Source organism: Papio anubis, chromosome 17, assembly GCF_008728515.1.
Source record: "Papio anubis isolate 15944 chromosome 17, Panubis1.0, whole genome shotgun sequence".
NCBI lineage: Eukaryota > Metazoa > Chordata > Mammalia > Primates > Cercopithecidae > Papio > Papio anubis.
The window spans coordinates 5,130,220-5,154,329 of record NC_044992.1 but is presented as its reverse complement, the minus strand read 5'-3'; the positions used below and the strand labels follow the sequence as shown (position 1 = coordinate 5,154,329).

Sequence of the window (24,110 nt, the reverse complement as noted above, 5' to 3'; positions counted from 1 at the left end):
TAAAAGTTGAGGCTGCAGATACAAGAAGACAGAGAGAGCGAGCTCCAGCTGTTTGCAGAATCCTCAGGCTGGGCTCTTATTGCCAATGAGAGGGGCCTCCTAAACCCTGAGAGGCCCAGTTCTGCTCTCACTGCATGAATAAAGCAGCAGACACCCGGTGTCCTGAACCTCTGCTGCCCAAAAGTCACAGATTCTGGAGGTCACTGATCTTAAAGAGCAGAGAGCAGATAGTCCCTTCTCTAAGATAAAAATCTCAAAAAATCCCGTTTCTCCAAGTGTCTGCTGGTGTGTGCAAGGGGAGCCTCTTGGACAACTCAGGACATATCTGACAACTCGAGCCCCGCCATCTGCCTGTGTCTCAGTCAGGCTGTCAGGACCACTGGGCTGCAGGGACGTCAGCCACAGCTTGTCTTGCAAGACAGAGATGGGGGTGGGGCACAAAGGAAGACAGAACTTCGGAGTCAAACAGACCAGAGTTAATTTCCAAGCGCACTCTCTCTCTCGTTCTCTCTCTCTCTCTCGCTCTCACACACACACACACGCGCGCACACACACACACACACAGAGAGAGAGAGTAGCTAAAGACACATCACTCCTCTTAGGCCGAAATTTCCCTGTCCCTTAAGTGAGACAATAATAGTGTCTACCTTATGAGGATTAAGGATCCCATGAGATGAGGCACACAGAATGCCCAGCACAGAGCCTGGCCTTAAAAAGCACTCAAAAAAATGTGAGCTGTTGGATGCCCTACACCTAGTTTCCGAATTCTGTCATCCCATTTTTTGTTTGATCCTCCCAACAACTCTATGAGGACGCTGGAACAGATATGTTTACCCCTGGTTTTGGGTGAGGAAACTGATCAATCCTTTGCCCAAGATGACACAGAGTTGGTGATGGGGTCAGGACTAAAACGTGTGCCTGGCTGCTTTAAGTTCTGTGATCACATTTCACCTCCTCAGAGCAACTTCCCCCTTTCCCCTAGCCCTGAGCCCTCCCTGCTGCCATCCATCACCTGCTGAAAGGAGTCAGGAGAGATGAAATCTCAAGGCCCTCATCATTTAATTCACTTTAGGTGATATTAAAGAAAGCTTATTTGAGGGGTAAAATGACACCGCATTTTGCTACCATTCTCCTTGACAAGGGTTTCCATGGAGAAAGTGCCTGTGTCTCCAGAAGGGCCAGCCCCCAGCTCCCTCACTGGGGAGCTGCTATATGCCACTAGAGCAGAAGAAATAAATCCCCTTCCAATCTGTTTTGCTACAGTCCAGAGACCAGGAAGAGCCTGCTTCTCCAGCCCCCGTGGAGGCCATACGGGCATGTACAAGGCAAGATTAAGTGTGTTTGTGGGAAGGGGGCAGAAAGACAGCTGCTCTCATGACCAAGAAGGTTCTACATGCTCTAGGGAAGTTGGTCCCATTAAGGGAAGTTGCTCTACCTGCACTAGCAGATGGAGAGTCCCTGCTGACTGGCTGCTGGAGGAAAATCACTGCCATCCATTTCCGTTCCCTAATGCGGGATGGAAGCCTGGGACCTGCACACCTCGTCAGCACCGTGGAGAGTTGCCTGCTCCTGGGCCTATAGAAGACAGTGGGGTTCTCAGTCTTGTAGGAAGAAAGGAAGCAGAGAGAGAACAGAGAAAGGAAGAACAGACAGAGTGAAAGCCAGAGAGGGAGAGAGAGAAGTGAAAAGAGAGACAGACAGACAAGCAGAGATGGAGTACAGGAGTCATAGAGATAGACACAGAGAAAGACACACAAGCAGATATACAGAGACTAAAACTAAGAGAGAGAGAAACAGCAACATTGCATAGAACAAGGACTTTGATAGAATTTAAATCCTAGATTCAAGCCCCAGTTCTTTAGCTCTCTTGAGTTACACATCACAAATAAAAGCTAACATGTATCAAGCACTTATTATGAGCCAGGCACTGAGTTAAGCACCTCCACACATCACAGTCTTTGATCCTCACAACAGCCCTAACAGAGTGGGTACTAAAATAATCTTGATTTTTCAAATGAGGAAACAAATCATGTCAGCTGGGTTTCCACTGCCAAGGGCAGTCTCATGCCAGCACTCTGCAATAGAACTGGGGTCTTCTCTCCTGAGAACCATGCATGGTTTTTGGCTACTAACATTGAAAATACCTCTTACATCCCCTAATGCTGCTGCCTCTTTACTGAGGCAGGTTCTCCCTAAACATTGAGGTTCATCTTCCCATACTCTACTTAGTTAAAAGAAACATGAAAACACTAAGGCGGCCCCTACCTCAAGACTTTCACACTTGCTGTTCCTCTTACCTGGAACCCTATTCCCCAGATCTTCAGACGTTGCCACTGTGTCCGAAATTGGTGGGTTCTTGGTCTCGCTGACTTCAAGAATGAAGCCGCGGACCCCAGTGGTGAGTGTTACAGTTCTTAAAGGGGGTGTGTCCGGAGTTTGTTCCTTCAGACATTCAGATGGGTCTGGAGCATCTTCCTTCGGATGGGTTCATGGTCTTGCTGACAGGAATGAAGCCACAGACCTTTGCAGTGAGTGTTACAGCTCATAAAGGCAGCATGGACCCAAAGAGTGAGCAGCAGCAAGATTTATTGCAAGGAGCAAAAGAACAGAACTTCCACAGTGTGGAAAGGGATCCCAGTGGGTTGCCACTGCTGGCAGGGGCAGCCTGCTTTTATTCCCTTATCTGGCCCCACCCACATCCTGCTGATTGGTCTATTTTACAGAGAGCTGATTGGTCCATTTTACAGAGAGCTGATTGGTCCATTTTGACAGAGTGCTGATGGTTGGTGCGTTTTACTTCATATCATTCAAATCTGCTGCAGTGTCACTCCCCAAAGAGGCCTTCCCTGAATTCCCAATACAAATATCACATACACACAAGATCACTCCACCTCTCCTTACCAGGATTATTTTATTTGTGTATTGTTTTCTAGCTCTGCCACGAGAATATAAGCCCCATCAGGCATAGGACTTTACCTTCTTCATACTTGTATTTCTAGCTCTTAAAAGAAGGCACTCAATTAATATTACTGAATGAAATTTGAATGAATGAACTTTTCTTCCTGGAACCGAGGATTATTGGTCGGATGCTGCCCAGGAGCCAAGAGCTTTAAGCTAGAAGCTAAGGGAGCCATGCCTCTGACTCCCTCCAGGACCCCATACTGGAGGCCCCATGGGGAAGCAGTCAATAAACTGGGTCTTATCTGGACTTTATGGTATTTCATTATAGAATGGGAACACTGGATCATGAGAAGTCACACAAGGGGCAGGGTGTCACAGCATCTCCATTAAGCAGCCATCTCTAATGGATGCTATGGGATGCTGCCCAGATCCCCCTTTGGGACAAAGGCACTCACTCATCCCTCCAGCTCCTGGAAATGTTGGTGGCTGATGACTCCCAGCTGAGTTGCTCTCCTGGAATTGCCCTCCACTGAAAAGTAGCCTCATCCACTATCCCTCCTCCCACTTCCCTGGGGGACAGCTGCATCCGATGACTGGTCAGTGCAAGGTTCCAAAGGGCTGACTCTCCAGCCTCAATTCAGGACCATGCCAAAGGGCCGCCTCCACTCCAGGGCTCCCCGTGGGGAGCAGCTGAAGCTCTTTTGCAGTTTTATCATATCTCAACTCCTTCTTCTGCCCAGTCATGCTTCCTTTACCAGATATTGATCATGGAGGCACTTCCCGATAAACTTTGTGCATTCGGAGATTCATCTCAGAGCTGTGTGCAGGGAACCCGACCCAAGGCACCATAAGTACTCATGCCTTCTATCCTTTATCTGGACAGCAACAAAGAGGAGAAAGCTATTCCTTACACTGACCTGAAATATGCCTTCCTAATGGTGTCCTCTCATTCATAGCCATCAGTTCTTTCCCTCAGGGACACACAAAACAAGTCAAATCCCTTCACCCCCAGTAGACTCTCAGATATTTAAAACTGGTCACCGTGTCTCCTGAGAGCCATCTGATGCCCTCTCCAATCCAATCAACTTCCCTTTCTTCAACCTTCTAACATGGAACATCCACATTTTTCTGCTTGCTTTTACAAAATCCCCATGCCCCTATTGAAGTGTATCAATTACAAAAAGAGAAAACATGCCCCACGTTTATGTGACACCCCTTTATGTCACCACCACAACCACCCGTCGGGGCTACCTTGATGCTAGAGGCAAGGACCCCTTGGGTTTGGACACACTCAGAATTATTCTTCCATTTTGGTCACTTCTCCTGAAACTTGAGTTCTTTCCTTTGGAAAAGAGCACGTGTAAGAAGACCACTCCCCCAACCTGGGCACAATCACTGATTATTCTTTTCATCAGAGACTTTGCTCTTTTGTTCTAAACTACAATTTTTGACCAAAATGAATCTAGCTCTTCTGTCACCCCACAGGGGTAATAGCTACGAATCTCGCTGGTAGCAGAGACAAGTTTTCCTTTCTATAACTGACTTCGGTCAAGTTGCAAATTGAATGGATATTGCTCTGTTGGGGGGCTAAGAAGACACTGTAAAATAGGCTGTTGTCTTTAAGAGGGAGAAAAAAAATCTCTTATTAATGGGCAAGACATATGTTACTATGACTACGGTTTTTAAAAGATTATGAGCAAGCCAAACATCTTCTATTATTCATAAAGAAAAGATTATGTTTTGCCATCACCCAATGATGTGCCCTGCATCAAGAGATGCTGCCTTTTATCTGAATGTGTGGAAGAGAACAGCAGTTCGATGTATTTTGTCAGCGTCGTTAGCTTCTCCGGAGAGAATATTGGAACACTGTTGATGACGGAGCATCCATTACACTGCAGACAACTTCTTCTGAAGCACTGATTTTCTCAGTGTTGTGCAATCTAACTTGTGGATCCGCACTGCACATCAGCTCCGCAGTAATACGATAATCAGCTGTAAGTGTCCTGCTTCGGCTAAAACAACAGGCTTGGAGAGGCACCCATCTCTGAGTACATTTACACACTAGAATCAGAAGGGCTTTTGACTAGCTCAGGCTCCAAATAGGAGTGTAGTGGGAGACGGGAAAGGAGAAGCTTTCAGAGTGTGCAGAGCTGATTCGGAGGCATGTAGCCTAGAGAAGATGAGAGGGGCGACCTCCTGAGGAAGGAGGCAGGGCTCAGAGCCAGTTGGGGCTGACACTGTGGGGAAAACGTGGAGGGCAGCATCTAAACCTTCATGTCAGAGACCAGGGCTGCGGAGACCATGGTACTGACTGAACAAACAGCCTCCTCAGCCTATCATGCACCCGGCCCTATGCTAAGCCCTGGGGTTACAGCGATGGGGAGCACAGGGGCCAACCTTGCCCTTGGGGAGTTCACAGCTACGTGCCCAGTATTATAAAATCCTTTCTACAGAGTCTGGAAAGCTCTCTAGAAACGCTGTGTGGAATGTGTCCAGGTGAGAGGTGGCTAACAGAGATGTAAGGCAGGGATGGCAAGCTGGTGGCCTCAGGCCAGAAGCAACCTGGCTTGACTGGCCTGCTTAAAGGTTTTAAAATCAGGAGACTTTATATAAAAACTCAGCCTTGTCTTAAAAAATCAGATGATCGATCCACATCGAGTCCACAGTCCAAGGAGGCAAGAATTATCTGGGGCCAGGTAACAGCAGCCCCCATGGATGGACACAGGGTCTTCCACACCCACCACATCCAACTCTGACTTCACTCCATAAGCATCTGAATCTGGAGACTTCTGGAGTCTTTTTTACAGGGAAGAAACGTTTAGATCGGGCGTTGAAGGGTGAGTAGGAGTTCTCCAGGTTGAGAGGTTAAGAGGTGAGGAAAAAAGAAAATGTGGCCAGACAAGAAGAGCTACACCTGCAAAGGCACATGGACATGAAACAGCCCCGAGTGTTTGAGTCCAGCCTCAGGGTGGCTTGAGAATGGTTGCATGGTGTCTGGTCTGGCTCCTCTGATAGGCTGAAGTAAAGTGGTTGGGGTGGGAGGAGTGGGTCAGTGTAAGAATACAACGTTAGGGGTGGGGCACGGTGGCTCACGCCTGTAATTCCAGCACTTTAGGAGGCTGAGGCAGGTGGATCATTTGAGGTCAAGAGTTCGAGACCAGCCAACCAACATGGTGAAACCCCATTTCTACTAAAAATACAAAAATTAACTGGGCATGGTGGCACAGGTCTGTAATCCCAGCTACTCGGGAGGCTGAGGCAGACAATTGCTTGAACCTGGGAGGCAGAGGCTGCAGTGAGCCGAAATAGCACCACTGCACTCCAGCCTGGGTAACACAGTGAGACCCTGTCTCAGAAAAGAAGAATACACAGTTAGGAAGATTGTGGCTAAATAAACTCAAGAAAAGGAGCTGTGGAGGAGGGGCAGGCCTCCCTGAGTCTGAAACTGGAGGGTAGGCATACGCCCAAGGCAGGTCTAGTACTCCAGCTACTACTGCTGCATAACAACCCCTGAAACTTAGTGTCAACCATTTTATTCTGCTCATGGACTCTACGAGTCAAGAATTCAGACAGGGCACAGCAGGGACAATCTGACGCTTCTCTCAATGTCTGGGGCTTCAGCTGGGAAGACGTGTCAGTTGAGGGTAACTCAATGGCTAGGGGCTAGGATGAACTGGAGGCGTCTTTACTCCCATGTCCAGTGGCTGAAGCTGGCTGTCAGCCAGAACTTGGCTGGGCTGTTGACCAGAAGGCTCACAAGTGGCCTCTCCATATGGTATCTGCGTGTGGCCTCATTTGGGCTTCCTCATAGCATGGTGACTAGCTTCCAAGAGTGAGCATCTCAAGACAGCAGGACAGAACTGCACGGCATATTGATGATCAAGCCTTGGAAATGACATAGCATCACTTCAGCCATACTCTATCAGTCACAACGGTCATGGAGGTCTTCCCAGGTTCAAGGGGAAAGAACATAGATCCCACAGGGGAGGAATGTCAAGGATGCAATGTAAGATGATCATGAAAGGCCGGGCCTGGTAGCTCACTCCTGTAATCCCAGCACTTTGGGAGGCCAAGGCAGGAGGACTGCTTGAGCCCAGGAGGTCTAGACCAGCCTGGGCAACATGACCCGATCTTTACCAAAAAAAAATCAAGAAAATTAGCCTGATGTAGTGGTGCACTCCTATAGTTGCAGCTACTTTGGAGGCTGAAGTGGGAAAATTACTTGAGGCTGGGAGGTTGAGGCTGCAGTGAACTGAGATTGCACCACCGCACTCCAGCCTGGGCAACAGAATGATACCCTGTTAAAAAAGAAGAAAGGAAAGAGACAAAGAGAAAGAGAGAGGAGAGAGAGAGAGAGAGAGAGAGAGAGAGAGAGAGAAAGAAAGAAAGAAAGAAAGAAAGAAAGAAAGAAAGAAAGAAAGAGGAGAGAAAGAAAGAAAATGAAAGAAGGAGAGAAGGAGAGACTGGATTCATTCAACTTTTTTCCCCAAGAAAACTGGATATATAAGCCTAGGATTAGGGAAGATGTCTGAGTTAGAAACAGAAATCTCGAAGTTCTCAACAAGTACATGTTGTTTTGGGACACTAGGAAGGATGAGATCATCAAGAGTGTGAGCAGATCGGGCACGGTGGCTCACATCTGTAATCCCAGCACTTTGGGAGGCCGAGGAGGGCAGATCACGAGGTCAGGAGATCGAAACCATCCTGGCTAACACGGTGAAACCCTGTCACTACTAAAAATACCAAAAATCAGCCGGGCGTGGTGGCGGGCACCTGTAGTCCCAGCTACTCGGGAGACTCAGGCAGGAGAATGGTGGGAACCCGGGAGGCAGAGCTTGCAGTGAGCCGAGATCGCGCCACTGCAGCACTCCAGCCTGGGCGACAGAGCAAGACTCTGTCTCAAAAAAAAAAAAAAAGAGTGTGAGCATAGGCAGGGAAATAAAGAGGAGGAACAGGGACTAAGCCCTGGGGCACCCCAACATTTCAAAGTCTGGGAGATGAAGAGGAGCCAACAAAGGAGATTAAGATGGGTCCATTGGTGAGATATGAGGATATATAGATGAGTGTATATCCTGAATACCAAGAGGGAAAAGTGTCTCAAGGAGGGAAGAATAATCAAACCATGTTCCTTGCAGCTGCTGGAGCCTTTGCATTTGATTATGATCGGGTCTGAGCTATGTTTTAGGAAAAAAATCTGGAAGTAGTAAGTAGGACAATTCGGAGACAAAGCAAAGATGGAAGCAAATCAATGATGGCCGAATATAAACCCTACATCTCGATCCTTAGGGAGTTGAAGGAAGACTGCACAGGGTTGCCCACAAAGCCTTCCTAAGACAGTTGAATCCAGAATCAGAAATGAGAGGAAGTGATGAGCACAGCCTTGGCGAGCAGCTGGGGAGCCTGCCTTGCAGGCAAAACAGCTTGGCAAAGGCTTGCAGGCTGCAGTGATGAGGGGCCACTGAGCCCAGAGGCAAGTCTGACCCGTGTGAGTACCCAAGGGCTTCTTTGCTGTTCCTCCGCCCAAGATTAACCTATAAACACACTGAGGGTTTATTGAGGGCAAGAATTATCAGAAAAGAAACAGTAAGGATTGAGTAAGCCACTCACCACTGCTGAAGAAATAGCTACCTTCATACACAAAGCGCACGTCATCGTTACAACCCTAGGAGGATCCTGGAGAAATAAAACTCTGAAAACTAACACATAAAAACAGTTTTTTAAAAGGACCATGGCAACTTCCTTATGGCCTCTGTTTGGCCCCAACTCATTCTTGATAAGCATTCTTTCCTCTGCCCTGTACATTTGTCAAAAAGCCTTTTTCAAAAAAAAAAAAAAAGTTAAAGCCTATGGGTAGACTTCCGTGCTGAGTTTCCTGAAGGAAGGGTTGAATGAGCCTCACTTCCTTGGCTTCTGCTACCTGGTTTTTATACTGTGCACACGGCAAGGACCCTGTTCCTCCTTTGATGCCTCCTCTTTCTTCCTGTAATTGATTTGGTTCTTACAGTGTTTGCTCTGTGACCTGTGAGGAAGATACAGTCTTCTGGACAATCAAGCCTGGGATTTTGCTGCTGTAGGTCCCCCTGGAGGTGCAGTTTTATGTCATTGTTAAAGTAAGAGTGGTGTGATATCTGTGTGTCCAGGGACGTCACACTGGCTGCTGGTGATGTTGGCTGATGTTTCAACCCTTGTCTGGGTGTTTGGCATCATAGACATCATCAAGGTGATTTGGACATTGAAGATTTGACATTTCCATACTGAGTAGCAAGACCTGGTTTAACAATATTCTTTGCAGCTTATTAATATATAGTTTCAGTATATTAACTGTATGTTTGCATATGTATATAAATGCATATATAACTAATAAAAATATTACTATATTTTTACTAGGTTTTCTCACTTGGTGTGCGCCACAGAATGGTTGTAGGTTCTGGAGGGAGTGAGATGAGAGGTTCAAGCCTTAGCTCTGCCATTTACTAGCCTCAATTTGCTCAACTGCAAAATGAGAACAATATGACTTCTTTGTAGGATTAATGAGAATGTATGCAAGGCATCTGCACATATCAGAGGTCTAATAATTAACAGTTGTTATTATTGCAATCATTGCTCCTTCCCCCAAAACTTACTCCCTCATCTTACTCCTTCTCCTTAATGTGTTCATTTATACTTTTATTCCTGAGAAAGGGAGCAGTATCTTCTTTTAACTGCGAATGGCATCCCCCATCATTTGTGTTTAAAGGAGTTTCTCAAGGCAGCTGGTATGTAGGTGGGGAATTTCCAGAAACTGTGAGGTCCCGGGACAGGGAAGCCACATCCACAACTCAGTCTTGCATTCATTAGAATCCAACCAGAAACCAGGTTTCTACCACCAGATTGTTTAAGGCAAAGGGACTTGAATGCAATGAATTGGTTATACGATTGATGAAAAAGCTCAGAAGCCCAGCAGGACAGTGAAGCAACCAAATGTTAGTGACAGCAGGAAGCCACTACCCTCACCAGGCCACGGGACAGAGAAAGGAAGCCCAGGAGGGGCGCAGGGTCACCCTGAGGAAGCTGCCACTATAAAGGAGGTATAGCAGCTCCTGGAGACTCCACCCAAAGCAGACAAGGAGGGAAAAATATCGTGGTTTCTCCCTTCTTCCCAGTACCTCCATCTTCCACCAGAGCCTCCCACTGGCTGCTGCTGACAGAAGGCTGGGAATGCTGCCTACAGAAGTCAGCCCCCTTCCATACAGAGCAGGGCACAGAAAGCTAGGGGATGGATTTGAGAGCCAACAGACCCAGAACTCATGCAGTCTTCTAAATCTTTCATTCATTTCTTGGCTAGACAAAGTCATCAGGTATCTATACTGGGCCTGGGATGAGAAGGGGGAATGAATCTCTGCCTCAAGGAGCAAATGTAAAACCAGACATAGCATGCCCTGCAGAACTTCTCCCCAGGGAAAATGCCCTCATTCAACACCTCTGTTTTTAGTACTCAAACTTCACAGAACACCAAGTATCTCTCAGTACAATATTTGTGGTTGATATTTGCATAAGAAAAAATATTTGTCCCAAAAATAAAAATTCAATACCAAATTTGTAACAAAACACTCTACAGGACAGCTAACTATACCAGCCTCCTATATCGTCTGATCCACCCACCTCAACCCCCCAAGTGTTGGGATTACAGGTGTGAGCCACCGCGCCCTGCCTGGTCCGGTTTTAAGATCTTGTTCTTCACTAGCACCCTACACCACCTAGACAGGAGAAGTGGTATCCCAGGTAAAGAGGACATGATTGCATCAGCACCATGTGAACACATAGTGAAGCCAGACTCAAAGTCTGCCCTTTCCCAAAACTAGATTTTGAAAATATGACTGATGCACTTGCTTCTACTAAAGCCAGGAACGTGAAATTATAATAAATTCTGGTCTGGGTAAAAATAAAATATTTAAACTTAAAATAATGTTGTGTTGATACGTCTACTTTTCTGTTTTGCAATACTTAAACTAACCCTTTAAAAACACATAAAAACACATTTGTAAGGATGCACCTTTTCCCCTTGCCTCAGCCTCCAAATAACACTCTGCACAGCACTCTAAGAGCCTGTCTTTACATGAAATTCTGATATTATGTTAGTTTTGGGGTTTTGGCGCTCATTTCGATCTTTTTAAATATTGATTTAAAATTTTAGTTATAAATTTTTGACACCTGTGGCAAGGGCCTTCTTTGTTTGCCCCAGACCTGAGGCAAAGAGCTATGACAGCCCCCTGCACTAGCTGGAGTCAGGGGTGGACGTGGGAAAACCAGATGAAAGGACCCTGATGAGGAGACTTTAGGCCAGGACACAGGAGGCTTTCTAGGCCATGATGAGGAGCTTAGATTTATCCTGCGGGCAGTGGGGAGCACTTAAATATTTTAATGAAGAAAGGGGCGGGGTCAGACTTGTGTCTTAGAAAGATCACCGTACCCTGCCTGCCGAACCATCAAGAAGGCTGATGCACCGGCCAAGTGAAAAAGGACAAGGCCTAACCGAGGGCAGGGGCCGTGCAGATGAAGGTCGGGGTCATGGGGTGGCTGGCATCGTCAGAGCCCCCAGGCTGAGCAGCAGGAAGCTGAGTCTGGGAAGACTCTGGGAACTACCCTGAAAATGTTTGGTTCTGTGTCCTCACCTAAACCTCACCTTGAATTGTAATAATACCCACATGTCAAGGACGGGACCAGGTGAATATAATTGAGTCATGGGGGGTGGTTTCCGTGTACTGTCACATGTCTCGCGATAGTGAGTGAGTTCCCACGAGATCTGATGATTTTATAAGGGGCTTCCCCCTTCCTCAGCCCTTCTCGCTGCTACCGTCAACGGAAGGACGCGTTTGCTTCCCCTCCTGCCGCGATTGTCAGCTTCCTGAGGCCTCCTCAGCCATGCTGAACTGTGAGTCAATTAAACCTCTTTCCTTTATAAATTACCCAGTATCGGGCAGTTCTTTATAGCAGTGTGAGAACAGACTAATATGCACCTGGAGTCTGGGAGCTTACGCTGTGGCTGCCATCATGGCCAGCGTCATCGGGGGGAGGGGCCAGGAAGGCAGGTGAGTTCACCCACACCGGGGAAAAAAAAATGCTGCTTCTGCAGCCCTTCCCTGTTACCTACAGTGAGGTTCGGCGAGAGGACTGTAACAGACAACACCTGAAATCAAACGTGTAGTCTTCTCAATCGTGTGGGACCCTCAAAGGAGGGCTAGTTACGAACTAGAGGGCATAAGAGACAAGTAAACAATAGACCCTTTATTTTCTATTTCCCCGTCCCTGGCGTCGAGCGACACACTTTTAATTCCCAAGGACTTCCAGGGATCCAAAGTCCTCCCCTGCCTTGCTTTTGCGAAGCCCATGATCTTGCATGGAAACCTAGGAAATAAAGTGTTGCCAAAAGCAACATCCAAGACATCAACCCATTTTTCAGCCTTCAGTAAATCTGCTCCTCGCGCGCACACACACACACACACAACTTAAAAACAAATGTTCATATCATATTTATTTATTATAGCCAAAAACTAGAGACAACCCAAATGTCCATCAACAGGTGAATAGAGAAACAAATTGTGGTATATTTATACAATGCAACATGACTCAGCAACAAAATAGTACAAACACCACATGCACAGCATGTGCACACCATGAATGAATCTCAAAAGCATTATGCTGAGGGAAAGAACTAGATGCAAAAGGTACATACCGTATGACCTCATTTAAGAATTCAAGGACAGACAAAACTAATCTATGGTGATAGATTTCAGAACATGGTTATCTGGGGGAGATGGGAGAGCGTGAGACAAACTATTGGCTGAAAGGAGTACGAGGGAGTATCCTGAAGTGATGGAAGTATTCCATGTATTGATTTGAGTGGTAGTCACGCTGTTATATACATATTAAAAATTCATCGACCTGTACGCTTAAGATTTGTGCATTTTACTGTATATAAATTATGCTTCAATTTAAAAATATATGAAAACAAATAATTTGTAAAAGAGGAAGTGATTGATGTGTGTATGTGTGTGTATAAATCTATGTAATGATGATAAAATGCAAGTTTCGGCTGTAACCTATTGCTATAAATCAACACTGTCCAATAGAATTTTCTTTGGTGATGTAAACATTCTGTCCAATATGGTAGGAACTAGCCACATGCAGCTATTGAATACTTGAAATAGCACGTGAGTGGCTAATGCAACCGAGGAACTAAATTTATTGCTTCATTTTAATTAATTAAATTTACATTTAAATAGCCACAAGTGGCTAATGGCTACCATTTGGGACATTACAGCATAGATTTAGTAAGATGCCAAACCAAGATGTTTAAATTTTCCACTTTGAGCCAAGCGTGAGGACCTTCAACAGGACCACTCAGAAAGTCTGATATGTTCAGGGACAGGGTTAATGCTTTGGAGACAGGATTTTTTTTTTTTTTTTTTTTAGAAGTTCTGTTCCCTAATCATCCTGTTTCTTCTGCAACCAATGTCCCATTTACCTTACTTTGTCTCTTGATTAATTCAGATTCTCCTCAGGTGTTTGAGGATCGTTGGCCATTCATTCATGTTTATGAATGAACTGTTCTGACCAGGAACTCTCTATCCAAGGGCGGGGCTGGCCACTGGTGGGCTTCATGCCACATGAATGATGAGAAAGTCAAAATTATACCAGACCTTCCCCCCTCAAATGCCAGAAGGCAGAGGACCGTACTCTCAGACCCCAGCTCACACTCACTATCCAAATTCTTCCCAGACATTTATGGAATTTCTTAAGAAATAATCATTCTGTTTTGTCCTGGGGGTAAATTCCAGACTGTCATCTAGTCTGCATTTTGGGAAAGAGAGTGAGGATTGTGAAGGTCAGCTGTTTTTGTACACATCTTCAATTATTCCTCCTGTTTTCAGCCTCACTCTCTCGTCCTAGGCCAGCCTAAAGTACCTGTCATCTCTATGTCTGCAGCCTTCTCTGGGCTCCACTAAGCTTGTCCCCTTTGCATGTATTCCAAGCCGAGAGTTTCTCCACTCTGCTTTCCAACCAGCATTTCTTCATATACTTCTTCCCTTCCGGAAATCTGTTAAAATGCCTCATTCACTGCCCCTCCCCATTGTCTTCCTTGTTAGAGGACTATACTGTTGTATTCCTTTACTGTCATTTTAGTGGAAGGAGGGGATATAATGTGCTCAGTGCAGCATCTTGAGTAGGAAGTCCTCCAGGAATATCTTTAAACTCTCATGGACACAGACAGGTCTCCAATCTCTGCTACCTCTTGAAGAAAAGGTCTCCTCATTATCATATGACCTTGAATTGCATTCCTCCTCTGGGGTGGGGTGAAGGGAATAGGACCTGTAAGACCAGGGTGGAGCAGAAGGGATGAGCAGCACAGCTCAGTATTAGAAAGGATGGGAACTTCCACTTCCACCCGAGATGAACTAGTAAAAGGATGCCTAAGGACCCAAAACCACTTTAGGGAATAGGCAGTGATGGGGGGCAGGCCTGAACTCACTCTTGGTTAGACCCCTGAGTAGCCTTCCCAAAGGGCTTAGGGAGGGAATAATGTCCTGAGCCCCTAGGAAGCCAGGCACCATGACAGTGAGATGAAGAATTAGAACCACAAGTAGTGGGAGCCATCCCATGCCCCTGGTAGGCTGAGCACCACCAGGTTAACTGCTAAGGGAGGGAGCAGGCTGACAGAGGCCCACGGGCTGCCATTTGCATGTGCTGAACAGGAATCTGTTTCAGAAGGCGGAACACTACTTGAAGAACACAGCACCATCTAATAGGTGGCTATGTTTGAAAGTAAAGAACTTGTCATTTTTGACACAGAGAAAAAGGCAGCTGTGCAGCTGGAATATGATTAATTCCCAATCAAGGTCTGTCTGTACTGATCAAAAGACAACCAGATAGAGAATTGAAGAAAACAACAAAAACAGTTTGAGGATGATCCACTTAGAGGAAAGGCCTCTGTTGTCCTTTAATACACACACTCATTGACCTCTTCTTTCAATATTACAGAGAGTTGAACATGTGTAGAATTAATTATTTATTGTTTGAATATACAGGTTGAACTCCAGTGCATTTCACAGTCCTTGGGTAGACCTGGAGATGAAGCAGTCCATCATCAAGCAAGGAGGTTGTCAGGTTTTAAAAGCCTTGTACTAGGCAGGGGTCATATTCAGAATAGTTAACTAGTGTAGGCATAGGCAGTAACCAGTCAGAATAAACATTGACCTTAATAACCCATCCAGTCAAATCAGTACTGACAGTCAGCCTGCATACATGCACACATAGCTTCTGCAAAGTGGAATGAGTTCTGCTGGGCTGCACTACCTGGCTGCTTGGCCAAGCCTGAAACCTTCGGCCTGTGTTGTTTGCTACTTTACTCTGGATATCTGTATTGGAGGAGTCTCTGGGAAAATCCCCTTTGGAACCTGGGCTCCCCTTACATCTGCCACTTTCTCCCTTAGTCACATAACTATCCCCAAATTAGCAAGATGCCTATATGCCTTAAATTAAGAGCAGGCTGGTGCAGCATCAGGATGCACCAGTCTAAATTTAGACCCAGTATTCTTCTGGAAATGGAAGAGCATGTTTGGGTTTTAGTAATAGAATTTTAAAAGACTGGTATGGTAGATCACTTGTGCATGGGCCACCCAGCTCCTGAACACCTGGCTATTCTCAGTAACAGCTATAACTATACAGTCTTATGTATCAGGAGTTGCATTAAGAAACTAGTAACAGAAAATGGCAATAATTTATTTCTCTCTTATTTACAAGAAGCCCTGAGATAAACAAAAGAAAATGTTCTATAGTAAATAGGAGCCAGGATCTTCCACCTTTATGTTCTATCATCCTTAGAACATGGCTTTCATCCTCAAGGTCACTTCATGATGACTTTTGGGGCTCCAGTCATTATGTCTGAATTCTAGGCAGAAAGCTAACAGGAGAGAAAAGACCAGGCGTGGTGGCTCATGCCTGTAATCCCAACACTTTGGGAGGCTCAGACAGGTGTATCACAAGGTCAGGAGATCAAGACCATCCTGGCTAACATGGTGAAAACCCATCTTTACTAAAAATACAAAAACTTAGCCAGGTGTGATCGTGGGCACCTGTAGTCCCAGCTACCTGGGAGACTGAAGCAAGAGAATTGCTTCAACCCAGGAGACAGAGCTTGCAGTGAGCAGAGCTCGTGCCACTGCACTCCAGCCTGGGTGACATAGCCAGACTCTGTCTCAAATAAAATGAAATGAAATGAAATAATTAAAATCAAAATTTAAAAAAAAAAACAGGAGAGAAAAGAGGGGGCAGAATTCACATACCATTGCCTGCCCTTTGTTAAAGCACTTTCTCACAAGCTCTACCCAACCACTTCTGCTCCCAACCTATTGGTCACCTCTAGCTGCAAGGGAAGCTGGAACACTTGGTCCTTTAGTTAGACCCATTGCCACATAAAATAGAATTGGGGTTCTGTCATGAAGAACAAAGAAGAGAATGGATATTAGGGAGGCAACCAGTATTCCTGGCTTCAGCCTATATAAGAGTCCCATGACTCTCTCTCTCTCTCTGGGGCCATATGAAGAGACAAGAGATTCCCCCCAAAACCTGCCACTGCTGTTGCACCAGCTGAGGCCTCCTGCAAGAATCAGGAACAACCCTCCCCTAAGCAGACAAGGCTGCCCAATTGCTCAGGGGCCCACAGGCAACCAGAATGGAGCCTACCCTGTAGGGGCAGTGGGAAGCTGTAAGCCTTTCAGCCTGGACCTTTCCCTCTGCTCCTCACTGGGTTGCAGGATGTGGCACCGAAGCTTGGAAACCTGAGCTCTCCATGAAGAGGTCACTCATACAAGAAAACAAACTACTGTTCTCAGCACCACTTTCAAAAAAGGAAAACTAGCCTAGAGTCACACTGAGAAGACCTCAAGAGAGACCACCTCAACTCAAGGGTGGGCGTGGAGGATCAGTACTAGAAGTCCAGAAAAACTGTCAGCAGGGCTGGGGGTGATGGTCACCGCTTTCTATCCCAGCTACTTCTCTTGGGATTTCACAAGTCTAGGGAATGAGGGCAATCTGAGTATATGGGTAACAGCACTGGAAACTCCTCCTGGGGAAGCTGGAGAGACGGTGAGGCAGGAGTGGCTTCTGACCTCAAAGAAATTACATCCCAATGAACTAATATTGAAACCCAAATCAGAATGTGAGGAAGGAGGTTCAGATGCTGACCCTGGGGGAGATGGACTGAGGAGGGAGGTGTCCTTCCTGTTTGGGGGCTCAGAGAAGCCTGAGGGGGGTTAAGCTATTTTTCAAGCATGAGGATGATTGGGTTGTGGACGATTGGGCAGCATCCTTTGAAAAGTCAGTGTGACATGAGCAAAGTTAGGAGAGGGGACCTTGACAGCTGGGGGCTTTGACTGTGTCCCTCCCTCTTCCTCCTGCTTTTCCTTGAGCCCATGAATTTCCTTGCTGCTTCCTAAAGTGGACAGGTGAAAGGTTTCTTCTGAGGCTAGCACTTCAGGCCCAATTGGTTGCTTCAGCAAGCAAGGACCACTAGTACTCCTCTACCACAGCCCACACCCACTGCCTAGATTCTGTCTGCACAGCACTGGCACTCAGTGCAATTTTTTTGGACAAATTAATGGGTGAACAAATACACAATTGAAAGGGGGCCACCAGAGCAGCTGAACCTGCTCTTTGAGGGATGTTCTCCATGCAGAGAAACACCAATCTACAAAGTGGACTTGTTTCAAGTCCACCCAGGACTATGTCTCAAAGGGAAAAGTGACCCGTAAAATATGTTTGTGCCGTAAAACAAATGATCCTAGTGTCAATTATTTAGAAACAAGCCCCTAATGTGAACAATCAGAAGTGAGGAAAAATCGATACACTTCTTCTCATTGTGTAGAAATGGAAAACAAGCTTCATTTTACTCCAGCCCCAGGGAGAAAAGAGCAAATTAATGATTCCTGTCAAGGGCTCCTGTGCTACATCTCTACCCAGGGCCTGGCTCAGGAAGGTGCAAGTTAAATGGGTTCAAGGGTTCTGATCTCAGGCCCAAAATGCCCAAGTGAATCCAGGGTGCACGCATGTACACACAACACATAACAGACAGAGGTGTACATATGTGTTCTCATGTGCCTTATGCATGCACACCTATGTACACACATGCCTGCATAGTCATATACATACATAGACACATAGTCATACACATATATAGACACATCTGTCTACACACATGCATGAGCAAAGATGACATGTTCACTCACACAGGTGCACGTATGAACGTTGACACACATGTGTGAGTACCTGAACACAGATGACTGTACCACTCACTCACATAGATACATACCTGTGGGTCTCGGGCACATCATGCTTGCTGAATTCAATTACAGTGCTCTGGGGGGTGTGGCCAGCTGATAAAGGAATAGATGAAGCTTGCAGCCCTCCCAGAAATCTGCTGACTTCTTCACCCCTATTTGGCTACCAAAAGGGCTTCCCTCACCCAAGACATGTAGACTTTTATGGAGAGATACACACTTAGAAAGTCATGTTGGACCGGGCACAGTGGCTCACACCTGTAATCCCAGCCCTTTGGAAGGCCAAGACAGGCTGATCACCTGAGGTCAGGAGTTCGAGACTAGCCTGGCCAGTGTGGTGAAACCCCGTCTCTACTAAAAATACAAAAGTTAGCCAGGCATGGTGATGTGTGCCTGTGATCCCAGCTACTCCAGAGGCTGAGGCAGGAGAATCACTTGAAGCCAGGAGGCGGAAGTTGTAGTGAGCTGAGATCGCGCCACTGCACTCCAGCCTGGGCGACAGAGCAAGACTCCGTCTCCAAAGAAAACGTCATGTTGTGCATACACATACAGCACACATTTAGGAATACTCGTATTGGTTTCCTGTTGCTATTTATAACCAGCTGCCACAAACTTTGTGACTTAAAACAACATACATTTGTCATCTTAGAGTTCTGGAGGTCAGAACTCCAAAATGAGACTACGAGGCTAAAATCACAGTGTCGGCAAGCCTGCGTTCCTTCTGAAAGCTTTAGGGGAGAATTCATGACCTTGCCTTTTCCAGCTTCTGAAGGCTGTGTGCATTTTTTGGCTCATGGCCCCTTCCTCTGTCTTCAAGGCTGGCAGCGTAGCAGTTCAAAGATCTCTCTGATCCTCTCTCTCCTATTTATAACGACCCTTGTGATTACATTGGGCCCACCCAGATCATCCAGCATAGTCTCCCCTTCTGAAGGTCAGATGATTAGCAATCTCAATTGCACCTGCAACCTTAATTCCTCTTTGTCATTTCCAGGGACTGGGATGGGGACATATTTGGAGGTCCATTATTCTGCCTACCACACTCACACACATTCACAGTAAAGAGAACGGCAGCGTTTGCAGGCTGAGAGGCAGAAAAGCTTGCTGGTGAGAGTATGGGTTTTAGAGTCAGATCTATCACTGAGGTTTTTTTTGTTGTTGTTTGTTTGTTTTTTGTTTTTTGTTTTGAGATGGAGTCTCCCCGTCGCCCAGGCTGGATTGCAATGGTACAATCTCGGCTCACTGTAACCTTCCCCTCCCAGGTTCAAGCGATTCTCCTGCCTCAGCCTCCTGAGTAGCTGGGATCACAGGTGCCACCACACCCGGCTAATTTTTGTATTTTTAGTAGAGATGGGGTTTCACCATGTTGGCCAGGCTAGTCTCAAACTCCTGACCTCAGGTGATCTGCCCGCCTCAGCCTCCCACAGTGCTGGGATTGTAGGCGTGAGCCACCGAGCTGGGATTGCAGGTATGAGCCACCGCTGAGTTCTAACTCTGGCTCTGCCTCACATAGCTGTGTGACCTTGGGCCTGTTTCAGAACCTCCCTACACCTCAGTTTCAGCGTCTGTGAAATGGAAATAATCACATCTACATTCTGGGATTATTATAAGGATTAAATGAGATAGTGCATGGAAAGTGACTGGTAGAGTATCCATCAGTCAGCTTTGGCTGCAAAACAACCAACAAAAATCCTACAGATGAAACCCCTAAATGTCATCTCCCAAGGCTGTATTGTAGTGGCCACACCTCCGGTTTGGTAAGACACAGTTTTGTTTTCCCACCATGTAATTTCTGGCCTCTTTACAGTTCTTTGAAATTCTGCTTGCAAGCCGGCCAGGTCCTCCTTGAGCTTAATGCAATTAGCAGTAGTCAGCACATACTTTCAACATCCTGCCCCAGAATCTTTTCATCCAATTTGACAAATGCTTCAGGCACATTCTTTACTTTCCAGGCTATTCCAAGTGACAGCTGTGCCGAATGTTTTGCCATTACATAACATGAGTGCCATTTTACTAGCCTCCTACAACACTTGGCTCACCACCTGCCACCCGGTCTCAAAGCCAGTGCCATGTATTTCAGGTCTTATGAAAGCATTCCACTTCAGATACCAACTACTGTATCGGTCAGCTATTGCTGCGTGACAGCCACAAAAGCTCAGTGTCAGACAACAACACATACTTCTCACTCATTTGCCTGTGGATTGGAGATTCAGGGGGAAGGAACGAGTGATAGACAATAATTTAATCTACCACACATAGTGAGGATTTAGTGATTTTTCAACAAATGTCGGCCATTGTTAGCTATGCTGCCAACTCCTCATACAGTGACATTCCATAGTAAATATGCAGAATTGGCTTCTAATCCCAACTCCACCATTACCTCACTGTGAGGCTTACAGAAGTCACTTAACCTCTCTAGGCCTTGGTTTCCTCACGTAAAAAGTGAGGAGGCTGAGTGCAGTGGCTCACACCTGTCATTCCAGTATTTTGGGAGGCTGAGGCCGGTGGATTTCTTGAGCCCAGGAGTTCAAGACCAGCCTGGGAAACATATCAAGACCTTGTCTCTACGAAAAATACAAAAATCAGCCGGGCATGGTGGCGTACACCTGTAGTGTACGCCAGCTACTAGGGAGGCTGAGGTGGGAGGATTGCTTGAGCCCGGTTGCAGTAAGCTGAGATTGTGCCACTGAACTCCAGCCTTGGCGACAGAGCCAGACCCTGAGTCAAAAACAAAAAAAAAACAAAAAGTGAGGACAGTGGAACTAGAATGTCAGATATCTGATGTAACTTTCACTTTTCCCCTTCCAAAGTCTGTGGCAGACTCACAAATAGATCAAGCCACCTTTTCCTCTGAGCCTGAACTTGAACTCAGAATTAATCTCCAGAAGGGGCACCGTGTGGCCACCACTAAAATGATCTGAAGTTGGTTCACTTAATGAATGATTTCTGTATCCTGAACTAGAATTGCCTCACTTAGAGCAAGATGTAACGTTGGCTGTCATCCAGCTCGACCTCCTTCTTCTGAAGATGCAGGAATTTAGGCCCAGAGAAAGAAACAGTATGGCTGAGAGCACACAGCGAGTTAGTGAAAGGCCATGCCCAGAATCTGCGCTGGTATTCCTTTCACACCACACAGCTGGAGAGAGAGGCCACTGGTTCTCAAATGCAGGTCTTCCCGCTCCAGCAATGTCCTCTCCCTCTGCTGTCTCATAGACATGGAACTGGGGGAAATGATTCCACTGGGTGGAGGGAGAGGGGGCTCTTATCGTAGCTTGGTAGGAGTCGAAAGCCCTATGAAAGGCGCAGCCCTCTGTCTGCCGTCTCTACGAAACTCACGGTCTTCATTCACACTGCTTCACTGGACATCTTTTCTGTATAGTCTTTGAAACGATTTTATCAACATAAGAAAGGAAGGAGGTTAACACCCTACAAAAAGGCCAGAGAGCAGAGCATATGAGAGCTCATACTGGACGGAGATAACCTGGGTTTGCATCTTGACTCCAGCACTTACCAGCTCTATGATATTGGGCAAGTCACATGTCACTTATCTCTCTGTGCCTCAGTTTCCTCACCTGTAGAGTGGAAATACTAATAGTAATTACCTCAGAATGGTTAGGAGGAGGCTGCTTAATACAGATGTTCAATATATGTAAAATATACATACAGGACTTAGAAGAGTCTCTGGGACTTAGTAGAATTAGATAAACATCGATTGTTAGTTAGTCCAGTTTTATTGCCTTAGAGTTGTAGAAAATGCAGCAATTTGGAAAGCTCTGCTCCCTGCAGCCCTGCTCTCACCTGGCAGCATTCTGTCACCGACCAAATGAACCTGAAAGCCCCTCAGCCACCTCCAAGACATCATGACTTCACATAACTCACATGGACATAGGTGGTGAGAGACGCCGCTAAGGAAAACTCCTTTTTCCATTTGATGAGAAACTAGAACTCAATTTTCAAGAAAGTCCACAAGCTTTCAGGGCTGCTTTTAGCAGAAAGGAGCCACTGAGTGGAAAGTTTCAGGGCCTTTTCTATTGGTGTGTGTGACTTGTTTAGATCAATGGTGATAAATGAGGGAAGGTCATGGGAGCTGGGGCAAGGCGGCAGGATTCGGTGGGGGGAATCAGAGCTCCATTGTTCGCAATGGATTGCTGGAGGAAATGCTGTTTGCTTGTGAGTCGTTTGCAATTAACTCCACCTAGGATGAAAAACGGTGTGGGTATGAAAATGTTATACTACCTCTGTAATAATAACCGTTAGCAGATGCTGTGGGCATGAAGATTGTTACTAATGACTTTGGGGAGAAAAAGGTTTGTGGGAAATGTTTGATTCGAAGGGAAATGTTTGATTCGAAGGGAGAACATGGTTCTTGCTCCACCCCTGCCTGTTTGGTTGGCCACAGCACTGGGAGTTTATAGAATGGCATGAAAAGGAGAAAGCCATCGTGTGCAGAGGGACCTGATCTGGCTCGTCCAAGCTGATGGGAGCTCTCCATCCAGATGTGGAGGCCTGGAGCTCTCCGTGCCCCTCCTGCAGGGAGGCTGCATCTGGGCTTCTCGCACTGCTTTAGGTCCTGAGTCCTTGGAGGTCTGGGGCGTTGCTGCTCTTGTGCACACCCGAAGGGCCTCTGACTGGAAGTGTCACACTCCAGGAAGAGCCACAATTTGGTTCAGCACAGCCATCATTTTTGGGGTGCTCATTCTGTGCCAAAATCTCAACTCTCACCAGAGTGTTCAAAAAATTCAATCCTAAGAAGCAACAAAAAGGTCTGACCCTCCTCTCCCAGGGGTCTTCTAAGTCATCAGAGCTTGCAGCACATCCCACTAACGTCTGCCTTTGCAGCCTCATCCTGCACCCTGCCGTCCTGCACCCCGCTGTCCTGCACCCCGTCGTCCTGCACCCCGCAATCCTGCACCCTGCATGGCCCAGATAGTGCAGGGCTGAATCGCTCTGTGTTGGATGGCAAAGTGATGGGCGGAGCAGTGGTTAAGCGTGGGCTTTGAGGTTAGCCCTGACCAGATTTGCCTGCAGCCTTGCCTCTTCTTGGTGGTTTTTGGCAAATGAGCTCACCTCACTGATCCTCCGTTTTTCTCACCTCTCAAATGGGCAAACAAATAATATGTATCCCCAAGTACTTTTTTTGTTTTTTTTGAGACAGGGTCTTGTTCTTTCACCCAGACTGTAATGCAGTGGCATGATCATAGTTCACTGCAGCCTCAAACTCCTAGGCTTAAGCAATCCTCAACCTCAGCCTTCTGAGTAGCCAGGATCACAGACACATGTCACCATACCTGGCTAATCTTCTCTACCTTTTATAGAAATGGGGTATCCCCACGTTGCCCAGGCTGGTCTCTAACTCCTAGCCTTAAGTGATCTTCCCGTGTTGGCCTCCCAAAGTACTAGGATTTCAGGGCTGAGCCACAGTGCCCAGCCCCCCACGTAATTTTTGAGGATTAAATAAGATATAGAAAACACTTAGTTCAGGTCAGGTGCGGTGGCTCACACCTATAATCCCATCTCTTCGGGAGACTGAGGCAGGCAGATCACCTTGAAGTCAGGAGTTCGAGACCAGCCTGACCAACATGGTGAAACCCCATCTTTACTAAAAATACAAAATTAGATGGGCATGGTGGTGCATGCCTGTAATCCCAGCTATTCAGGAGGCTGAGGCAGGAGAATTGCTTGAACCCAGGAGGTGGAGGTTGCGGTAAGCTGAGATCACGCCATTACACTCCAGTCTGGGCAACAAGAGCAAAACTCCGTCTCAAAAAAAAGAAAAGAAAACACTTAGTCCAATCCTGGGGAGTAGTAATAAGCCCTCACATGTTTTCAATGGTGACATATCAAACCCCTCACTGTGAAGAACTCCATGTCCAGGCTCTCCGCCACCCACCACCCTTC

At 46.5% G+C, this 24,110-nt stretch overlaps 1 protein-coding gene across 1 annotated transcript in view; it reads left to right on the top strand.

Moving 5' to 3' along the window:
* Nucleotides 1–11,750: 11,750 nt before the first annotated feature.
* NLRP1 (NLR family pyrin domain containing 1) overlaps nucleotides 11,751–24,110 on the top strand; it is a 108,317-nt gene continuing 95,957 nt past the window's right edge. Inside the window, exon 1 of the mRNA XM_031657305.1 lies at nucleotides 11,751–11,812. The gene's annotated coding sequence lies outside the window, so the exon portion shown is untranslated. The remainder of the gene's footprint in view (nucleotides 11,813–24,110) is intronic.